Source organism: Aplysia californica, unplaced genomic scaffold (genome assembly GCF_000002075.1).
Source record: "Aplysia californica isolate F4 #8 unplaced genomic scaffold, AplCal3.0 scaffold00017, whole genome shotgun sequence".
NCBI lineage: Eukaryota > Metazoa > Mollusca > Gastropoda > Aplysiida > Aplysiidae > Aplysia > Aplysia californica.
The window spans coordinates 705,135-714,253 of NW_004797287.1; positions in this window are offsets into that span (position 1 = coordinate 705,135).

Sequence of the window (9,119 nt, forward strand, 5' to 3'; positions counted from 1 at the left end):
TTCTGGCACTAGACAAAATTCTACCGGAGATGTAGATCTACATGATATTGAGAGGTGTCGCCTTCCAATCCGTTCCATTCCATTATATCATATCATGTCGAATCATTTTCTTGTTTTTTTTCTCCTTTCTTTTCCCCTCTTCTCTTCTTTTCTCTTCTCTTCTCTTCTCTTCTTTTTTCTTCTCTTCTCTTCCCCTCTCTTCTGTTCTTTTCTATTCTCTTCTCTTCTCTTCTCTTCTCTTCTTTTCTCTTCTCTTCTCTTCCCCTCTCTTCTGTTCTTTTCTATTCTCTTCTCTTCTATAACATACTATAATATGCTATTACATGCTGCATGCTGCCTACCAATCTATCCTTCTCTGCCCCCCCCCTTCTCTCTCTCTCTCTCTCTCTCTATCTCTCTCTCTCTCTCTCTCTCTCTCTCTCTCTCTCTCTCCTTTTCTGTTTTTCTCTCTCTATCCCTCTCTCCGTCTCCCCCTCTCCTTCTCTCCGTGTTTCTCTCTCTTCCCATCGAGTCCAGGTAGTTTAGGTTAGCTGTTAGTCTACCATCTTATATGGCCATTTTTAAATGGCACTTTGCCCCGTTCCATGTGCCGTTGTGCCTATCCGTCCATCTCACCCATCAGTCCATTCATTTATCTAAGCAATACTCCATTTACTCATTTATCTCTTGAGATATCATTATCTACGTATATACCGACATCTCATGTATACACATATACAGACCAACCCACCTTTCATCCAATCCATTTGTGTACCTTGTAAAGGAAAAGCATAAATAACTTTGATTAAACAGAACCACGCGAGTGTTTTTGGAACCTCTATTTACGAGACAATGAACTCCAAACCGTTCAGAACTCCCCTCCCCTAAGTAACAGTAAAACGTTACTCCTGGTGACCACATGGGGTAAAGCAGTTGCAGTGATCTTAAAATGCAGGCCTCTTCTTAAGTGGAAAAGCTTGTGCTTTATTTATAGTTCAAAGGTGTCTATTTCCATATCAGAGAGAGCTGCGGCTATTTTGGTGTCAGTATCTTCTCAGAAAGCCCTGACGCAGAGCGCGGTTCATGTTGAATTACTATGATGTACTCTTATGTCGCAACTCACTCACGACATCTGAACCGAAGAATACTTCATCAAACCTCTCATTACGATTGTATGTGGATTCTAATTAAAGCATTTCTATTGAACTGTAAATGTCTGCACTTTACTGGCACAGTAATCGAAGCTGAAAGAAATAGATAGATAGATAGATAGATAGATAGATAGATAGATAGATAGATAGATAGATAGATAGATAGATAGATAGATAGATAGATAGATAGATAGTAAAAAGGTTAGGGGTATTAACTCAATTAATTATCAGCATTCTCCGCCTCGCTCCTCCCCGCTCTCCGACGTTTCTGTTTCTCATCTCATAACTCATCCTCCTCAAGTGCGAGATCTGCCACAGACGTTGACGTTCACGGTTCTCCATTCATTATTTTGTTAGAATGTTCTAAAAAATACTACGTTAACTTGATCTTTCCCTTCACCCAAATGTTTAGGTTTTCCAAGTATAGGATGCTATGGGTCTACCTCTGCGTCGGTTGCCTTCAAATTTGCTGGTGAAAGCTTGATGCTTAACGTTTTTATATATATCCAAGTGTCACAGAAACTTCATTTCTCTTTGCCTGTTTCATTTTATCAGCGATTCGCCTCACCTTTCTGAACACCCGTCTCAATTCCTCCCTCATATTACAAGAAATGATATTTGATATTGCATTCTTTCCGTTCACCTGCTTCCACTCCTCTCATTTTTCATTCCTTCGTTCTTCTCCATACCCCGAACAGTAAAAATAGAAGCAACCGCTCCTCCCATCCCTCGTCCATCTTTTTCGTTCCTTTGCTCTCCTTATTGCAATCCATATTCATTGTAATATTCTCCTCACCCTATTTTTTTTGTCCAGCACCTTCCTCACCCTTCGTTGTTCTCCAGAGTTCCTTTTTCCAATGCGACTTCGATCTCCGGCTGGTGACGGTAGAGCAATGATCAAATATTAATGCTCGTGAAATTTATTACAGCTTTCCAATAGCTCATTAGTACGAGTCCTTTGAACTCATCACAATGTGCATGGGTACAGAAAAAACAAACTCAGGCGAAGAACCTGACCTCTATATAATACGGGTTGCCCATTAGGGGATCGGGTCGGGTCGGATCGGTTTGCTAGCTAGATTGAGGGCGCCAAGCGGCTATCGTTGCACAAGCCAACCAAGCCCGACTCGCCGCCTGAAAAACAAAAGCGTTTGTTTTCAGGCGACGAGTCGGGCGATCATCCCGACCCGACCCGACCCGACCCGACCCGACCCCATCCGCAAAAGGGCCACATTAGACGTCGGTAGGTGGCAGTGCGCAATAGTAGGCGATCAAATTATTATAAAATCATGGATTTCAGTAGTTCTATAACTAAATATTCTGACTTTTCAAACTACCGCACGGGCCTTCTCTCGATTTTCCCGCACATTCACACTGTGGTAGTCCCTGGTTGACTCGATTTTTTCTTCTGTTTCTTGAACTCATTCGTATCCAAATATAATATAATATATATATTTCGATTTTTACAACATTTACTCTTAAATATCAACATATTCTGTCTTAGAAACTGAGCATCGCGCCTTCCTCTCACTTCGTCACCGATCATTCTATGTACACATCCAAATTTCTTCCCCACCCTCATCAATTTCTGTCTGCACGGCATCTTGTGTTCTCCACTGTCCTCGCTGTTGTCTTGTCCTTTCTTGCAATCGATTACCCTCTGCTAACTTAAGCTGCGTGATTAAATATTCATCTGCACGAGAGTTATAGCTCTTGAGAGCCTCATAAAATTTTCAGGAAAATCCAATTTAAGCAGATCCCCTACTCAGCACATCCGCTCTTGACTAAGGATGAGAGGGCAGGGAGGGAGAGAGGAAGAAGAGAAGAGGAAGGGGCGGGGGGGCAGAGAGAAGGAGAGAGAGAAAGAGAGAGAGAAAGAGAGAGAGAAAGAGAGAGAGAGAGAGAGAGAGAGAGAAAGAGAGAGAGAGAGAGAGAGAGAGAGAAAGAGAGAGAGAGAGAGAGAGAGAGAGAGAGAGAGAGAGAGAGAGAGAGAGAGAGAGAGGGGGGGATGCACTTATACCAGATTAAAAGTTTTAAAATCATGAGGGGAGGGGAGGGGAGGGGGGGGGGAGTGAAAGAGAGCAAGAGAGATGGAAGGACAAAAGTTGTTAATTTTAGTGTTCTTGTGACCCATTAGATACAATATTCGTTATTTAAAGGAGGTGAAAAAAAAAAGAAAGACAGCCAGGCAGAAACAGCACAGGGAAACACAATGTGTGAAATTTGGTAACATATTATGATCCACTAATAAGCGAGATAGCCACCCCCCCCCCTTTAAGATGACAATGTAAGCTGTAAACACCTAAGGAGTTGTTTTAACTATGTAAGTCGCATATAGATTGGCTAATGGAGCGAGGTAACAGACAGACAGGCACATCAAAACAGCAAGGGAAATTGCCATCACTGAGGTCACAGAAAGAGAACAGTCCCTGGATGAGACACTTGTATTACTCGCTGATAGTTTGTTTCAGTCGGGATACTGAAGTCTTTTGCTTTCATTTCACACCCAGTAAGTCAAATAAAACGTTTAAAACCGAAAAGAAATCTTGAAAAGTTACAACTGATTATTTTGCACCTTTTATTTTTCAAATCTTTAATCTTCACAATTGCCCCAGGAAACGTTGTGCACTTCTATTATCAAAATCAACAAATGCCTTGCTGATAGAACTCAGGTTTCAGTTGAAAACAGTTAAAAAGCTTGGCTTTTAAAATTCTTATAAATGAATGAGGATGAAAGTGGAGCATTTGGACTTCAAAGCCTCTTTTGTTTCGTGTGCCATTGCTGTTTTAACTTTAATCACACTGTCTGCGTGGATACTTTGATGTGGTAATTGTCAGCCACATTCTTTATTTATTGTTTCTATCCACAGACATCATCGACCCTGACTGACAGTGCTCGTCTTTGCTGCTTCATAAGTTTCGTTCTGTCTGAAGCGGATATTTCCCGGGAATGTCTGTGTTCAATAGTGTTGTGTGTGTGTATGAGTGTGTGTGTTTGTGTGTGTGTGTATGTGTGTGTGTGTGTGTGTGTGTGTGTGTGTGTGTGTGTGTGTGTGTGTGTGTTAAATGTCGGTGTGTTGTATAACCGGCACAATTTAGATTATTTAGAAAACCGTTTCTATGCCTGCTTGTCAGGGCCAACTAGAGTTGAGAGAGACACAGCATGACAGCTGAAACCTGAAATAAATTCTCCCCCTCGCCGGAACCGAACTCAGGTTTTCTGTTTGTGACGGCGAAGCGCCTAACCGTTACTGGTGTGGTAGCACAGTTTTATTGTAATGTTATGTTCTCCCTTAGTACTTCTGCAGTGGCTGGAACTCTTACTGCTACAACAAAAGTAAACTAATTGTAACAACAACAACAATTACAACAACAATAACAGCATTCTCAGTAATAGCACCAGCATAAACAACAATAACACCCACTTGCCGCTGCAGTACCAATCAATCTCCTACCAAATTTGACTATGCCAAACAAAAATACAACATTGAAACAGAAGGAGCAGCGACAATAACTACATGAAGGAAAACTTTTCAAAGAAATTAACGACAACTTTCGAACTGACTATATCGCATTTTAATCAGACTCTTCATTTTATTATTACGTAAAAATTAAAGAGAAATACGTTATGGCTCATTGTAAACTGCCTCGTCCTGTTATGTTTCAGGCACACGTAAAGTGTCGAAACCATTCTCAACAATAACCCCCCCCCAAAAAAAACAAAACAAACAAACACAACAACAACAAAAAACAAAAAAACAACAAAACAACAACAAACCCAACAGAATAGTTAATCAAGTAATTAAAGATTTCCAAGTCCATTCAGGTACAAAACAAGGATATTTCACTGCATTATTACACCTGTCATTTACGCTCTAAAACGTACTAGATCTAGGGAAGTTCGCTTCTTTGTGATGTTGAAAGATGTTACACAGTACAGGAAATGAGCCGGGATATAAACCGATGGATCTTGTCTTTTGAACCAAGTGCAGAACCATATGGCCTCCCAGCGAGTTTTGTACCTTTGTCCGTACACACCTGCTGGTTTAATTATGAGACGTGATTTGTGCAGCAGAGTGGCTGCTTATCACAGTTTCGCACGTGCGTTAACGCAAACAAGAACTCACAAAGAGATCTAGGTATAAACTCAAGCACACGTTCTTCATGCATTCGCACGTGGCAAATACTGCCCTCCAGGCTTGACAGTCTGTCTGCATCTCAACTTGAACTACCCACTCGCCATCTCAAACAGACGTCTCTCCTCGCGAAACCAAAACAAAAATAAACATAGCCGTGTAGAGACAGAGTGAAACGATTTGAAAACACACGTGCTGTTTAAATTCTTATTAGTAACACCTGACCGAGGTGTGTCTGTGTTTTTCTTATTTTGATTTGTGTATATTCGAGTTGAAGATTTCACTTGGCACACAAAAAAATGACATTTAAAATCAAAGCCTATGGTACCTTGTCTCAGAGCATGAGACAGAGATAGAAGAAAACACCAAGAAAGGAACAAACTTTCTCAGTATAACAAATACATTCTAGATTCAAAGTCTGGTTACCTGTGGGCAAAATTACACCTGCTGCTTCATCCATTGGACCTTTTTTTTTAGGTATATCATCGAAGTCCAAGCTCGTAGGCGATTCCGCTGTGTGAACAACATAATATTGAAGTACCATGAGTGAATAGTCAAATTGGATCACTTGCAGGAATTGAATAATATTTCTATTAATCTTGGACATAAGCAAAGATTAAAATCCCATCTCTGTTTTGGTCCACAGAGTGTTGAATAAAGGATTTCTTAAAGAAGTTTTGAGTTCAAGCGAACGTTTCTCCTTTGTCGCAAATCCTATTTATCTCGGTGTCATACCCACGCACCCTTTCAGAACTCACTGTTTGGTCTTTTGTCTCCCCCCCCCCCCTTTTAGCGCTGGCAACTGCATATTAAGGTCATATGAGCGTGCGGGACACATTGAGCAGTCTCAGTTGGTAGGAAATTTTGAATTTTGATCTGGTGGCGGACGAAGCTTACTCCTATCGATTTTGGACCACCAAGGGATCTTTAACGTGCGCAACTTGCACACGGGAACTCCGAGATTTTTTGCCCTTGTCCAAGGAGGCTAGGTGACGATATTCCCTACCAGAAGATCAGGAGTGTGGCTTAAAGACAAGGTAAAAAGGAGCCATGGAGAAGCAGTAGACAGAGCCAGGAGCCTAGAGGAGGGGGCAAAGTAGGCGAGGAGGTGGGGGCAGAAAATGGAGACGAAAGCAGACGACAGAACATTGTTAGAGAGCAGGAAAGGATATGAAATGAGAAAATTTAAGAGATGAAGAAAATTTTCCGTCGCCATCGGGATTCGAACCCGGGACCTATTGAATGGGAGGCGAACACCTTAACCTCTATCAGCCACGAGAGCTCCCCCCTCCCCGAGAGTGTCTAAAGGGGTAGATATCGCTTCTAAAAGCTAGACTTTTACTTCCAAAAGAAAGTATTTAGTTCGAGGAAGAATATCTTATTGTCGCTACATCAGTCAGATTAAATTCTCAAATAAATGCATGAATACATAATCCCTTTTCCCAATAATAAATCCAACTCGACAATAACAAAACAAATACTTCAAATAATTTGACAAAAGCACAAACAAAAAAATTAAACAAACAAACAAATAAACATCCAAACAAACAAACAAACAAACATCCAAATAAACAAACATACATACAAAAGCAGTGCCCAAAACTTCTGAAGGCCTTGTCATTGTGTGATTATGTTGATCTAGATCCAGATGTAGATCGTCATAATAATGATAACTAATTATAGCTGGCATTTTGTTCATTACAACAATTGTCAACATTTTCAGGTAGGCCTACTGCGTGTGTTGTTGTAACTGTAATTAATACGACTGGAGTGTACCAGAAAATGCCCCATGCAGCCAAAAAGGAAGGCAGTGGTGGTGTGCACGCTTTTGCACCATCTTGTGTCTTGGAAGATCTTGGATTTATTCTTGGAAGATCTTGGATTTATTCTTTGATACGGTTCATTATTCTCATATTTTTTGCTTTCAGTTAATTCGAAGCTTTCACAACTTAAAATTATATTAATAAGCAAAATAACTCTTCTAGGGTTCAGCGAGTGCATAATCCAACTATGATAGGCGTCCTGCTGTTCTTGGCATGCCCAGCGAGTGGTCAGCTGCCAGAGTGTTACTGACGAGGCACAGGTGGGCCGTTATGATACGTCATCACATCGCTCCTGTTGGAAGCAATCCGCTGACTAACAAAACATCAACTTTACAAGAGCTCCCTCTCCCTCCCGCCTCCTCTCTCTTTATCTCTTAGTCTCTCTCTATACCTCTCTCATTCTTTTTCTATATATCTTTCTGTCTCTGACTCTGTCTGTCAGTCTGTTTGTCTGTCTGTCTGTCTGTATGTCTGTCTGTCTTTCACACATATAAGCACCTACATATACCCTGCAAACACACATACATAAAGCACACACACACACATTTACTCATACACCCCCACCCCCCACACCACACACACACACACACACGCGCGCGCACGCGCGCGCGCGCATACACACGAAGAGGAACAGAAAATGCATTTGGTAGCATTTCTTTTTGTGCATAACCTACAATAACTGCTAGCCTGTTAGATTCAATTTCTTTATAAAAGTTTGCTATTATTTCAGAGTATAGACTCGAGCTCGCCCCCCCCGGGGCAGTGCCACTGACTGTGGTGTCTTTAGGCCATTCCCAAAGGGGGGACATTTCTCTTTTAAGCACAGCAGAATTGTAAATGGGCTGATTCATGTCACGCTCATAACTGTGCCTGATCTACAACAGGGAACTGCTGCTTTTTCTTTCTTAATCCTCACTATTGTCATTTTCCTCTACTTCTTTTATATGTTTGTCACTTTCTTTTGCCGCTATTTCCGGGATGCCTTGATAGTCGAAGCAGACCTTGTGCTGTTGAAGCTAGAGAGGTGAACAGAATAAGGCTGATTCCCTGTAAAGACTTCTCTGTCGACACCCACCCCTTGGCGCTCATATGACCTTATGCAGTTGCGAGCGCCGTAAAACCTTCTACTATAAAATAAAAAGAAGACAGGAGCTGGCCTGACGTCTGGTGTAGCGGCAAAGGGATTGGTCGTCGTATGCAGGAAGGCCGAGAACGATTCCCGAGTATCTTGGTCTTTCTGCTGTATCCCTCTCATCCCAGATTGGACCTGACCGGCAGAGTAAAAGCAGGCCTTCTAAATTATCTAAATTATGTTGAGAGGGGAGTAAAACTTCTGCATTAAAACAGACAGGAGCTGAGGAAGTCAGTAAGTAGAGAATTAGCCTGCAGCAATCATAATAATCAATAACCACTCTTGGACTCTGTCGTGATAAAGAGAAAGCGTATCCACGACCTTGTGAAGCTAGCCTCAATGACGTCATCAGCATAATAGGAGCCAAACTAACATTATTACACATTTCGTGAAGGTTAGCGTTAAACGGTAAACAACGCTCTGCAAGACAGTTCCATTACAGCGGCTGTTTCAAACTCGGAAACCCCGTTTTCAGCTGTGATAACCTCTTCTTTATCTGTCTGTAAAAGCCTGACACTACGCATGCCTTAATAACCCCGAGTTGTTATTCAATTTTATTTTCCTTTTTTTTCATGTGGAAATACAATCTGAAGATCATTATTCATACGCACATTTATTTCTATTAACATGAGCTCACGAGAGGACGATTACAGGGGGTTGAAGGGGTGAATTTGGTTGGGGAAGGGGGAGGGGGGTGTTTTCTGTATATTTATAGAAATAAAAGGGGTAATTCTGCAAAATTTTCAAAAATATAAAACAATTCAAAGCGCATTGTGTACTCATTGGAAAAAATTCTAAAGAATAACATTTTTTTGGGGTCCCATTTGCATGTGTGGCTAGAGACTAGAGTTTGTTCTTATCTTTCACCGTTTCTCTTTCGCTGTTACCCCCCCCCCCC